Raw genomic sequence first — 14,346 nt, 5'->3', positions numbered from 1 at the left:
TCTATGATGGCTTCAGCTGTGCCAAGAGGTTTGTCATAAATGCAGAATGTTAACGCTTTGGTTGTTCATTAGGACACTCTGGGAAGATGCAGTAGACCATAGGGGAATCAACATACAGGCCTGAGGTGATGTCTCTTCATAAACTCATAGTGAAGGCTGCAGAGGCACTAGCTCTGTAACTCCTGAGTGCAGAGAATAGGACAAATGTCCTCACAGAGGACCTGACCTGCTTTAGGTCTAGAGCTCGCCCCCCACGTCCGCAGCACCACCCAGCTGTCTCATGCCCCTGACCCCCGCCCACGCTGCTGCTAGCGTGTTCGAGGCCCTGGTAAGCCTCACTTGACCCGTGTGCCGCTTTTCGCCGTCTTGTAAGTGTTTTTTCCTATTTTTTAGCGCCTTGCCTCCTTGCGCTTCTGCCCCCGTTGTGCCCCTCTGATTGCTGTACCCCGATTGTATTTTGTGCCATTAGTGTATTTCTGTGACTGTTTTTCAAATTGTGCCCGACTCTTTTGTGCCTTGTTTTCTTGTTTTTCGCCCCTTGGGCGCTCCCCCTTGCAGTTCTCTCCCTGCCGCTGCCTCCCTGCGGCCCCGCCCCCCTCGCGCCCCCATTCGCTGCTCCCTCCCGCCTCCCAGCTGCTCCTCCCTCCCCCCTCCGCCCTCCCTTCTTAATGGCTGGTGCTGCGCGTCCGCGCCGCTGGCGCACCAGAGGCGCGCCAGTCTGCGCCTGTCCGTGCCTGGACCGCGCCCAGCGCCACCCCCCCTGGTCCTCGCGCCCCCCGCACCCCATGCCTTCGTTACTCGGCCAGCGAACTCCTCGCCCTCAAACCTGGCCCCTCCACAGAGTGCTTCCAGGCCAGCCTGAAGCACACCAAAGGACCTTTTTCCTGCCGCACCTGCAACTTCTCCTGCAACAGAACAACGAAGCCAGCAACAACCAACACCAACCACCTGCACTGCATCCTCCTCAACACACGCTCCGCACGAAAACACGCCATAGAGCTCTGGGACCTGCTCGACACCACCGCCCCAGACGTGGCCTTCCTAACCGAAACCTGGTGGAACGACTCCTCGGCCCCTGACATCACCATCGCCACCCCTGACGGATACAAGATCACCAGAAGAGATCGCACCAACGGAATCGGCGGAGGAATAGCCATCGCCCACAAATCTACCCTCAAGATCCACACCCACATGGACGACACCCTCAAATCAGCCGAACACCTCCACTTCCAGATTCACACAGACCCCAACACTACCCTCAGAGGAACCCTCATATACCGTCCTCCAGGACCAAGAGCCCCCTTCAGCGACACCGTCTCCGACCTCGCAAGCACCCACGCCCTCGCCTCTCCAGACTACATCCTCCTGGGAGATCTAAACTTCCACCTGGAGAACAACAATGACGCCAACACCGCATCACTGACCTCCAACCTCTCCAACCTCGGACTCCGTCAACTGGTCAACACTCCCACCCACATCGCCGGACACACCCTTGACCCACTCTTCACTTCAAGCAACCACATCTAATTCAGCCACACCTCCGAACTCCACTGGACCAACCATCACTGCGTACATTTCACCTTCAAGAAAAACACCGAACACCACCGCACCCCTCTACCGCCACACCGCCGCTGGGGAAAAGTCACCGAAGATCAACTAGCCAGCACCCTCGCCAAAAACCCACCACCCAACCCAACCGACCCGGACTCCGCCGCCATCAACCTTCATCAATGGATCCTCAACTGCTCCAACATCCTAGCTCCTCTCAAGAGACCCACCGCCAACCAAGACAAGAAAAAACCAGCTTGGTTCACAGACGAACTGACCACCTCCAAATGCACCTGCCAGAAACTCAAGAAAAAATGGATCCTCGAGCGCACACCCGTCAACCTTACCACCCTCAAGGAAGCCAACCGTAAACACCACCAAGTAATCCGACTCGCCAAACGCTCCCACTTCACAGAACGCCTCAACAACGCTCACGACTGCAAAGAACTCTTCTGCATCGTGAAGGAACTTTCAAACCCCAACGCCGTCAACAACGTCCCTCCCTCCCAGGAACTCTGCGACGATCTCTCCACCTTCTTCTACCAGAAAATCGCAGCCATCCACGACAGCTTCAACACCTCAACTCTGCCAGACCCCATCCCCAACAACTCCTCCCACGCCTACCGCATCACCACCTGGACTCAAGTAGACGACGCCGAAACCCGAAAGACCATGAACTCCATTCACTCAGGATCTCCCGCTGACCCCTGCCCTCATCACGTATTCAACAAAGCCGACGCCACCATCGCCCCCAAACTCCGCAAGATCATCAACCTCTCCTTCTACACCGCTACCTTCCCGGACAGCTGGAAGCACGCAGAAATCCAACCCCTCCTCAAGAAACCTAAGGCTGACCTCAACGATCTCAAAAACTTCCGACCAATCTCCCTCCTCCCTTTCCCAGCGAAAGTCATCGAGAAGATCGTCAACGCACAACTCGCCCACTTCCTAGAAGACAACTCCATCCTAGACCCCTCTCAATCTGGTTTCAGACGAAACCACAGCACTGAGACTGCACTCCTCGCCGCCACAGATGACATCAGACAACAAATGGACAACGGCGAAACCTCAGCCCTGATCCTCTTAGACCTATCAGCCGCTTTCAATACAGTCTGCCACCGCACCCTACTAAACCGCCTCCACGAAGCCGGCATCCAAGACAAAGCCCTCAATTGGATCTCATCCTTCCTCTCCGGCAGAGTCCGACTCTCACCCTTCCGCTCCAATGCCACCAACCTCATCTGCGGCGTCCCCCAGGGCTCCTCGCTCAGCCCAACGTTGTTCAACGTCTACATGGCCCCCCTCGCACAACTGGCCCGCCAACACAACCTCAGCATCATCTCCTACGCCGACGACACCCAGCTCGTCCTCTCCCTGACCAAAGATCCTCTCACCGCCAAAACCAACCTCCACGAGGGACTGAAATCCATCGCCGAGTGGATGAGCAACAGCCGCCTGAAACTCAACTCCGACAAGACGGAAGTCCTCATCCTCGGGCGCACCCCCTCGGCCTGGAACGACTCTTGGTGGCCCACCGCCCTCGGCCCCCCACCCACCCCAGCCAGCCACGCACGAAACCTAGGCTTCATCCTCGACTCCGCTCTCACCATGTCCAAACAGATCAACGCTGTCTCCTCTTCCTGTTTCAACACCCTCCGCATGCTCCGCAGGATCTTCAAGTGGATTCCAACAGGAACTAGAAAGACGGTGACCCAAGCCCTCGTCAGTAGCAAACTCGACTACAGCAACGCACTCTACACAGGCATCCCAACGAAAGACATCAAACAACTCCAACGCATCCAGAACACATCCGCCCGCCTGATCCTCGACGTACCCCGCCGGTGCCACCTCTCCCCCACCTGAAGAACCTCCACTGGCTCCCCGTGGACAGGAGGATCACCTTTAAACTCCTCACCCACGCACACAAGGCATTGCACAACACCGGACCCACCTCCCTGAACTCCAGACTCAACTTCTACATTCCCTCACGCCAACTACGCTCTGCCAACCTTGCCCTCGCCATCGTCTCCCGAATCCAGCGCAAGACCTCTGGCGGCAGATCCTTCTCCTACCTCGCCGCCAAGACCTGGAACTCTCTCCCCACCTCACTACGCCAGACCCAGGACCTCCTCACCTTCAGGAGACTCCTCAAGACATGGCTCTTCGAACGATAGCAGCACCCCAAGCCCCCCCCCCCCCCAGCGCCTCGAAACCCTAACGGGTACATAGCGCGCTTTATAAATCTTTTGATTGATTGATTGATTGAGGTGCTTCTGCCATCAGCCTCTACAATGGAGCCCCTATTCCCCTTTATTTAGGCCCTCTAGAGCCAGTGGGAGGAACCTGCCATGGCGGGTAACAGGGTGGTTGCCCATCTGTTTCACCCTGCTCCGATTGATCCGCCATTGCTCTCTACTTCTCCTTCTCCTGAAAGCCTTGTGATAAGGATTCCTGCTCTGGAGAATTGGACCCTCCTATCCACCCCCTCTGACAGGGAGTCGAAGCGCCCAAAGGTATGGGGAAAGAAGCTCTTTTCTGTGGGCAGCATGGAGCTAAATTCCATTGATGCCAACTGTCTGATAGTAAGATTCACCCATGCCCTGTGGGATATGGCCTAATGGTAAGTCCCTATGTGCCAGAAGATATGCATCGGCACTTTTAAGAAGTGGTTCAAGATGAACAGAATGCCTGTAGGTACATTATCAAATAGGGACTAGACGTGGTTAACTCGATTGCTCAGGCGATTGGCACCTCATTAAGATCTGGAGGCATGCCTGGCTGAGATCCACGAACTTCTAACAGAATAGCTTGATGGATCTATCCCTCAATGAAGTGTGCCTGTTTTGTGACAAAACCGATTCCGCGTTAGAGCACTTCAAGACCAAGAAAGCCACTGCTTGTTACATGGGCTTACAATCACCCTCCGCCTCGAGGATTATCATCAATTTTGGCATTTTTGTGGTTTCGCCATTACTTTTCCTTTTGCGAGGTAACAATATCAGCCAGAAGGTCAGCAGCAGCAGGAGAATCCACTGCTCAGTACAGAGGCAGAACCAGAGGAAAGGACTGAGGTTCCTTTCAGCAACACTCCTCCTCCTCTTACTCACCAGCACATTCAGGAAACAAGGCTAGTTTACTTCCCAACCTTGCATCGAAAGCCTCATCTCAGAAGGTCAGGCATCCCGATCTTCCCGTACCTGAACAACTGGCTAACCAAAGTGAGTTTGCCGGAAAAAGTGATGTGCTATTTGCAGACAACAATATCTTTGCTGTTTGACTTGGGCTTTTCAATCAACCAGCCCAAATCTCACCTGCGGACTTCTCAATGTCTCCAGTTCATAGGGTCAGAACTGGACTCCACCCTCCTCCACTCCCTTTTTCCACCACAAAGGATCAGTGACATTCAGGAAATGTTCCATCTTTCCAGCAAGGTGTGAGAATTCCAGTTCTACAGGTCCTCTGATTCCTACGTCTGCTAGCTTTCTACATTCCTTTAGTCATGCTGCATGTTGGCACATGAGGGCCCTGCAGTAGTACCTCTGCAGACAGTGGCTACAATACAGGGGGGACCTTTCGGGCTCCATCATGCTCTCCTCTCAGCACGGCTGTGGAAGTTACTTGGTGAAGGAGCGAGGCGAACCAGACATGCGTGATGGCCTTCACTCTTCCCTCCAGCTGTAGCTACGATACTGATGGATGCCTCCACCCTAGGGTGGAGAGCGTACCTGGAGATCAGAGGCGTTTGATCTCTGGAGGAACGGGTTATTCACATTAACCTGTTAGAATGGCGGGTGATTAGGCTGGCACTCAAGGCCTTCCTTACCTCCATTCAAGGTCGGTCCATCCAGATCTTGATGGTCAATGCAGCTGCAACGTGGTATATCAACAAACAAAGGGGAGCAGGCTCTCATCGCCTTGGCAAGGAGCCGACAGCCTGAGCCAGCATTATTTTGGCGATTACCTAGTCTTCTACCAGAGATAGTGCAGGACATCTTCGCTCAGTGGGGCATTCCTTAAGTGGACTTGTTCATCTCGTTACAAAATGCTCACTGCCAGCAGTTCTGCGTCCTTCAGTATCCATCGAGGGGAGCATTGGGGGATGCATTTCAGTTGAGATGGTGCTTTCAGCTGCATTACGCATTCCCCCCCTACTCTTGATTTCCTCAAGTTCTGAGGAAGATTTGCCAAAACTGGGCTCATGTCATTCTCATTGCTCCTGATTGGTCGAGAAGGGTGTGTGGTATGCAGACTTCCTTCGCTTCTCCACATGCCGCCTGCTATGGCTTTCACTCAGGCCAGACCTTCTCTCCCACTTGAGAGGAATGGTACTTCATTCCAAACTTCGAGGTCTCCAACTGCATGCTTGGAGATTGAGCGGGAACATCTGAGTTCCTTTCACCGGAGGTGGTGGATGTCATCTTGTTAGCGCATCACTGTTCCACAATATCTGCTTACTTGGACAGATGGAGCAGCTGTGTTGCTTGGTGTGTGGACGCTTGTGTGGACCTCTTGCAAGCCAAGCTGTCATCGTCTTGAAATACGTACTTTCCCATTCTTATAGAGATTGTGCAATAGGCACTGTCAAGTGGTTTTTACCTTTGTTGTCAGCATCACTGTATCTGCCAGCCTATCTGTCCTTTTTCAGATCTCCCTTAGTTATGCATTCCCTAAATGAGTTTACATATATGTATCCTCCAGTCCCATTTGTTGTTCCCCTGTTGGACCTTAATGTAGTGTTGACTTTTCTTTTGGGGGCTCTCTTTGAGCCTCTGCATAGTGGTCCCTTAAGAACATCAGTTCTGAAGACTGTTTTTGGTGGCTATCGCATCAGCCAGGTGGCTGAGCGAGCTGCAGGCTCTCAGTTCCTACCTCCCTTATCTCTTTTTACCATGACAAGTTGGTTTTATGAACCAGGTCTGCGTTTGTTGCCAAAAGTGGTGACTCCATTCCATCTGAGTCAGTATAACATCCTCCCTACTTTCTACCCTCTGCCTCACCCAGCTAAAGAGGAGGAGCTTGCATTAGTTGGATCTTAGGCAGCTGGTTAACTACTATTTAGACCGTACCAAAAACATGAGTGGATGACCAGCTCTTTTCGATACTGTGCTGCCAAAAAGGAAAAAAAGCATGCAGAAAAGTGACATAAGGTCCCTAAAGTCTGGCTCCATCTTGGGTCATTGAGACCGCCATCTTACCTAATGTAGATAATGAAAGATGCCATATTCCCTGATTTATGCAGAATCATTGTCCGGTTTGCCTTTTAATGCAAATGTTGCCAGACCTTATCTTTCTAGAAACTGTGATAATTTCAAGTTCTTCGATTATTGACAGATAAAATATCTAAGGCGACATTTGTCTGTGCCAAATGTCTCCTCCTCAGAGTCTCACGGTTAATAAAAATATATACCGACATATAATCACTAGAATGTAGTCTGAATTTATGTTTTTTTTCCCTTATGTGCTCATCTGGGTTTCATACCTTGATGCCATAATCTGTGTGAAACAGTCACAAATTAATGTCAGAAATTCAATTTCGGAAAAGATGGAATATTTAAGGACTGCTACTTGACCAATGCAGGAGAGGTCCTAGGCCCAGATTATCACCTGAGGTTCTGTCAAAGACGGTCTCACCTGCTGCCAGCACACTTTGCAGATGATGCATCCTGTCCGAAGAATGAAGCTGATAAAGACAAGTCTCGGAGGAAGACCGACTGACTGCTACTGCAGTGGGTGTTTGCTCTTCGCAGGGAACACTATCTTTATGCCTCCACTGATAAAGACAGTCTGTGGTGTCAACAAAGTATGCAGTGCATCTCCTCTCTCTAAGAAACTAACTCTAGACAACAAGTTTCTCTACCTCTCATAGTATAGTGCATAGAAGTAGGCATATTTCTAATAACATTTTAGCACTGCTGTAAATATTTACTTTGTTCTCGTTATTCATAACGTGTCTTTTTGCTGTTTTTATAATAATCTGTGTAGTTGTCCTAGCTGTACTGAGAAACAGATTATTCCTATAGTAAATACTTTTATTTAAAAGTGTTCATTCTTCTTAGAACAGTGCGTCTGTGATACTATGAATAACGAAATAAGGTTTGTTGTTGGTTCCATTATGGCCTTGATCTCTTCATAGGATTGTTCTTAACCCCAAAACAGTACTTCTATGTCACTAACACATTGAATAGTGTATTGCGAGGCTGCAATAACCTCTATCACAATATAAGCTGGTGCATTGAACCAAGTTCACCCGTGTCACCTGGGAAAACCACACCTTGTAGGGTTATGCCACAGTCATAACTTAAACAACAAAAGGACCCTCTCAAGATTGATCCATCCTCTGAATCAAGGCATGTTGTGGTTTGGCCAAGAAAGACCCACTGGAAGGAATCAAGGACCATGCCACCAGGGCCAAGTCCAACACTTGCGAGAGGCGTTCTCCAAGCAGGGATCTGCAAGGTGGTGATATCGGTGTCCTGCACACTTTTGCCAAGCACTACTGCCTAAACTCTGAAGTGTGATGGATACTTTGCCTGGTCATCTCTGGAGGGTTTCCTTGTCTAACTATGACATAAATCTTTTTCATAGGCAGGATATGTCTGTAAACTGTTCTACCGGTGAGGAATCTGAGGACGAAGTATCATCAGAAGAAAAAGTTACCTACTTGCGCTAATGACCCTTCTGGTGGATATTCTGCAGATTCCTTACTGACCCGCCCATGTCCCCCTTTGTTGGATGTGTTATAGTGAAAGTTAATAAGATTCCACTTTTACTTTGGGTATTGCACTATTGTGTCGATGGCAATCTAATTCTTGCCTCAGATCCTTGGGAAATTGCTAGGAAACTGATGCTGTTGGGTCGGAGCGGGCACTATATGGTTTTGGTGGTGTCACCTGACTCAATTTCCAGCGTCGATCTAAAGCCAGCCCCAGCGACATGAGAGATTTGAAATTTCTGGATCCACTCTGACACCTGGATTTGTTCTACAGATGAGGAATCTGCAGATAGAGAATCCACCAGAAAGATCGTTACTGTCGGTAAGTAAATTTGGGCCCGATTTAGATATATTTGCAGTAACTGACCCACCATTGGTTTTCCGATGGAAAACCCGCCCACTGCCTTAACGGTCCGCCCGCCAGATTTAGAGGTTGGCGGTCCCATAGACAATGTCCTGCCGACTCCACCATGGATTCCTATCTGCCACAACCACGCCATAGGAAATAGTGGCTGATGACGGAACTCCAGCCACACTTCCTGCTCCGCACATTTGGATGTGCCTTACCGCCAAGCAAAAAGTGGCGGTTCGACTTCCACTTCTGACTTGGCGCATTAGGGTGGGGGGTGAAAACTCACCTTTTTTCCCCAATTCTACTTCCCTTGCTGGCTGGACACGACTGGACTAGGTAGGAAGCTGGCTCTGTATATACTATATCAAAATGAGAAATAGAATGCACAGAGTCCAGGGGTTCCCAGAGGTTTAACAGAGGCTAAAGTAAATAATACTAATGCTCTCTTTTGTGGTAGTGTGGTCGAGCAGTTAAGCTTATCTGAGGGTAGTGCAAAGCATTTGTTGTACACACAGTCAGTTAATGAGGCACACACAGACCAATTGTTTTTACATAGCAAAAATATATGTTGTTACTTTATTACTAGAACCAGAAGAACCTGTTGCAGGTAATTACAGTTGTGAGTAGGTATCAAGCATATGTATCAAATGTACTTGTTTGGTTTTAGCAGATAAAGCAGTTTACAAGTAAGTAGCAATTTTCTATTTCAAAAGTTGACACAATGCAATTTTCCATAGGAGTCCATGGGGGGGGGGAGGGAGGTTTAGCACAGAAAACAGGTAAGTACAAGACTTACAATTCCAGTCTTCAGGATTTAGGATGTCCACAGGTCAAAGTTTAGACTGACTCCCCAAAAAGCACCACCAGCAACACGGGCCGCCTGGGTGCAGAGTTCAATTTTGGGGCTGGTTTAGAATGGTATCCTTTGGAGACTGGGAGGACTCGGAAACAGATCTGTAGGCAGGTAAGTACCTGTGACTTCGGAGGTCAGACCTGGGGGGTTTAGGTGAGCACCAGGGGGCTACAGGTTAGCACCCTGCAGCTCAGGGGCGGCCGGGTGCAGGGTGCAAACAGTGTGGGGCTCCCAATGCTTTTCAATAGGGGAAGCCTGGGGGTCACAAAGATGCTGCAGGCTGCATCGATTCTGGGGAAACCACAATCTGGACAAGGAGGAGGGCTGCCTGCTGAACGTTGCTGGACCAGTGCTCGGATTCCCCAAGGCCAGGGGCCTGCGGGTGAGGTGGTATCTTTAGGCATCAGGTATCTTCGTCCGGTTCTCTCGTGGTCAGGGAGGTCCTCTGGAATTAGGCTGCAGGTGTCGTCGTGTTAGCTAGGAGGGGGTCAACTCAAGGTGGACATGAGGTCAGAATCACCTGGGGACCTGCTCTGGACCGGTGGGCCATCGGACATGGACCGTGGGTGTCAGGTGAAGAGTGGGCAGGACTCGTGGATCCGGGGCGGTTCTGGAGTCCTTTTTGGAGTTTCTTGTGGATAGGGCTGCCTTCCTCAGGAGTTCTTGGTTCCCGGTGGGCAGGCAGTCCTTTTAGGGTTTGGAGAGGTCACTGGTTCTGCAGGATGTGCCGCCTTCTTGTAGCAGGGCTTCAGAAGCAGCAGATAGGTGGGTAGGGCTGGGGCCAAGTCAGTTGGTGCCTGGAGTCTTCTCTGCTAGGTTCAACTTCAAAATCCTTCTTTCTTGTCTTAAGGTCGACAGGAATCTGGTGAGCTAGGTCCAGGGGAGCCCATAAATCCTAGATTTAGGGGCATGTCACGGGGCACTAGCCAATAGCTACTGTCCCTGAGGGTGGCTACACCCTTCCTGTGCACACTCCCTTTGGGGAGGGGGGCACGTTCCTAATCCTATTGGTCCCTGTCCTCCAAACCAACATGAAGGATTCTGCATGGAGGGGGGGGGGGTCATTTCAGCTCTGGACACCTTAGGGGTGGTCCTAGCTGGAGTGGTCACTCCTCCCTGTTTTACCTAACTTTACTGCCGGACTTGCCGCCAAAAGTGGGGCTTTGTCTGGTGGGGGCATCTCCACTAGCTGGGGTGGTAGGGGGTACTCTAACAGGAGGCCTGAGCCTTTGAGGCTCACCACCAAGTGTTACAGTTCCTGCAGGGGGAGGTGTGAAGCACCTCCACCCCGAGCAGGCTTTGTTTCTGGCCTTAGAGAGCACAAAGGCTCTCACCCCATGAGGTTAGAAACCTGCCTTTTAGTGGCAGGCTGGCAGAGAGTGGTCAGCCTTACACTAAAGGGTTTGGTAAAATCCTGGGGGCACCCCTAAGATACCCTCTGGGTGCATTAAACAATAAATCCAACTCTGGTATTGGCGTGGGTTTATTGTGCTGAGAAGTTTGACACCAAACTTTCCAGCCTTCAGTGAAGCCATCATGGAGCTGTGGAATTTGTGATGACAAATTTCCTGCCCATGTACTGAATATGGCCACACTTACAATGTCTAAGAATGGACTTAGACACTGCAGGGGCATATTGCTCATGCAACTCTGTCCTCACCTGTAGTATAGTGCACCCTGCCTTAGGGCTGTAAGGCATGCTAGAGGGGTGACTTACCTATGCCACAGGCAGTGGTTGGTGGGCATGGCACCCTGAGAGGGGTGCCATGTTGAGGAACCAGGAAAGATTTGACCCACACCCGGGGTCTCCTTCCCAGCGGTGGAGGGACCCCCTTTATGTCCTCAGGGTCAATTTAGCAGAGAGTTCACAAATCAGACGGAGTCACCAACTGGAGGAATAAAGAGAAGTTTATTACATGGATTATAGCTCGAGCTAATACAGAGTCCCAGGACAGTCAAGTGACTATCCTACGGAGGCTGCCCCTTCACTCTGGGGCACCCAACCTTATATACACACAAAACTGCTTAGTCAGAGGACAACTCCACCCCTATCGTATTCAAGGTCCTCTGCGGTCTTCAGAATATTTCAGGGATACACGTGTGGTGGGAGAAGGTACAGATGCAGCTGGCAGGAGGTGGCAACAACCTGTACAAACTTGTTCTGGCAGTTACTGATTAAGCACGACAATTCTCAGAACTGTAATTGGAAAAAGTATTATGGCAGCGATTAGCAGATTGCAGCCCAAGGTCAATCATCAAAGTTCAAGAGGTTTGTCGAGCACATGGCAACATAATAAAGATAAACAGATGCCTAGCAGCTATGGTGTATGATTAACTATATGTACATTTTCTCAATCCCTCCTTTTGCCATTGTGAGGCAAGTTTGAACGTCATTCAGTGTCTATGTTAATGGACATAAGGTATTTTATCTCCTGCTAAAGGGACAGCATAGCCGTGTGTTGAGGAGGGCGAACAGGCCAGGGGGCAAGGGATGCCATACAGCAACCGCACAAAGCAGGTAGGCACTGTACACAAAGACAACTGGTGAGGAATACAGCAGCAAGCACAAAAAGGAATATTAGTATCTTCCAGCCCCATTGGGAAATCAAGCCCCAAAACCAGTTGGTCAAGGACCATGTTCCTTCGTCTTGGTGTATTGTGGAAGCTATCATATGCAACCTTTGAATAGCTTTATACACTGAAGGGGCATTGTCTGGTATATAAATGCAGCAGCTCGATCTGATCAAAGTACACACTCCACCACGGTCTGCCAAGATAATGTCAAGAACCATTCTGTTTTGAAGAGTAACAAGGCGGTCAGCAGCGAGCTCTGCAGTGATGTTACTCAGAGCTCCTGCTGTTTCATTTATTGTTGCTTCCACGACTCGTGTGAGATGTCTGATATCCCTACTGTTCATCCTAGGGCCCCAAAATGGAAGGACTCCTTTAAAGTAGTCCAATGCTTCTTGTGCTGAGGTATCTTCTGCAGATATTACCCCTCTCCGAGTCCTGTGGTGTTGAGGGCCAGCTGTGTAAGTTGGTGGTAGTAACCAAGCAATGTAACACGTGCCGGTCCAGGTGGGTACCAAGGAGGTGTAGGCATTATTACCACAAACAAAATACGAGTTTTGTGATGGTATCATGGTAGGCCAATTAGTTCCATTCAATATTACTGTAGCATTACAGTTACTGGCACCTACACTTCTATTACCACTTTTCTGAAAACAAAGTGGAGCCTTGACCTGTGTTACAAAAAAATCTTCGGCCAATCCGGGGTGTGGTATTAAAGGATAAAAAATATATGTCAGTAGACCTATTTCGTCGGTCAGCATATTCTGACTTTTCTTCCTTTGTTCCATAAACTCTTGTTCCAGTGGGCCAGCATAACCGGTATAGGTGGGTGACCAATAGTCCGCAATTAGTAGCATCCATTGAGGTAGCCCAAATGGCTGATAGTTTATACCAGGCGCTGCAGGAGCCATCAAAAGAAAAAGGGAATGCAATATATGGCAACCTTCTTTGCACGGAACTCAGTAGCCAGCCACATATCCAACAATTTGTTCTATTTACAGCCAGCTGATGTTGATGTAACATATATATGAAGGTACTGTTTTCATATTCCTTATGTCGTCCTTCCTCATGGGGTGGTAAGGAAACATGGCTGTGTTCTGGAGGCAGTGGCGTAGTTGGTGAGACCTCTGAGTCAGAATCATGTATTACCCACCCAATGCAGGACAGAAGTATCAAAAATAGTATTGGTATGGTGAGACAAGCGATACGTGGGCCTAATAGTCTTTTTAAATTACTTATTTTCTTCTTTTTCCTTTTGTCTTCTTGTATAACATCCATTTCTCTTTATTGCTTGTCCCACTAGCAGTTCAGTCCAACCTAGGTGCTGCCCGTGACTGGTGGTTGCTTCACTGTGGGGTGATTCCAGCAGTCCTATTGACACACTCTGGTCCGCCCTGACAGTCAAAATCACGGCCCTGCAGCTATCGTCAGACTTAATACAGGGGACAAGCAATCAGTTCATTGTTCATTTTCTTATTTTCGTGGGCGGAAATCGTATCTTGTGGACTGTGGTATGGTATGGTCAGGAAACAATTGTTCAGTATGACCAAAATCTGAGGGAACCTCCTGCAGCACACTGTCGTTCTGTTTTTTTATCACTCCGCGTAGTGTTGCTGAAACTGTCCTTAGTCGTCGGGTGGTCACCACTTTTTATTTCATCAGAGGGTACAAGTAGGGGTACTTTCTTACAGTGGGATGCATGTATCCAATTCTTAGCTCCCTCGACTTCAACTGCTGTTCGAGTAGCAAGGAGGACTTGTCGCGGACCTTTCCATCGAGGTTCGAGACTCTTTTTCCGCTGGAAATTCTTTGTGAGGACCCAGTCTCCAGGTAGTATCTTGTGGCCTGGATCAGTGGATACAGCTGGGAGTGCTTCACGCACCTGTTGGTGAATAGAACGCAAAGAATTAGAGAGTTCATTTAAATAGTCCATCAAAACAGGATGTTCTAGTTCTGAGTACTTGTGAGGTCGAGGGACCCCCCCAGACATTTGCTGGCCTACCCATCACTATCTCATGGGGTGACAACCCTGATCTAGAGTGAGGCGTCATCCTGACAGACATTAAAGCCAGGGGCAACGCGTCCGGCCACCGTATACCGCGTTCTGCGCATATTTTTGACATCTTCAATTTAAGTGTGCCATTATATTTTTCAACTAGTCCTGCTGACTGGGGGTGGTTAGATGCATGAAACTTCTGGCGTTGGCCCAACCCTTCACACACCCTTTTCATCACCTGCCCTACAAAATGACTCCCATTATCTGACCAGACACACCTTGGGACCCCAAACCGTGGGAAGAACTCCTTCAGA

The sequence above is a fragment of the Pleurodeles waltl genome, chromosome 5 (genome assembly GCF_031143425.1).
Source record: "Pleurodeles waltl isolate 20211129_DDA chromosome 5, aPleWal1.hap1.20221129, whole genome shotgun sequence".
NCBI classification, from domain to species: Eukaryota; Metazoa; Chordata; class Amphibia; order Caudata; family Salamandridae; genus Pleurodeles; species Pleurodeles waltl.
The sequence above is the reverse complement of the archived record's forward strand: the minus strand, read 5'-3'. Positions refer to the sequence as shown.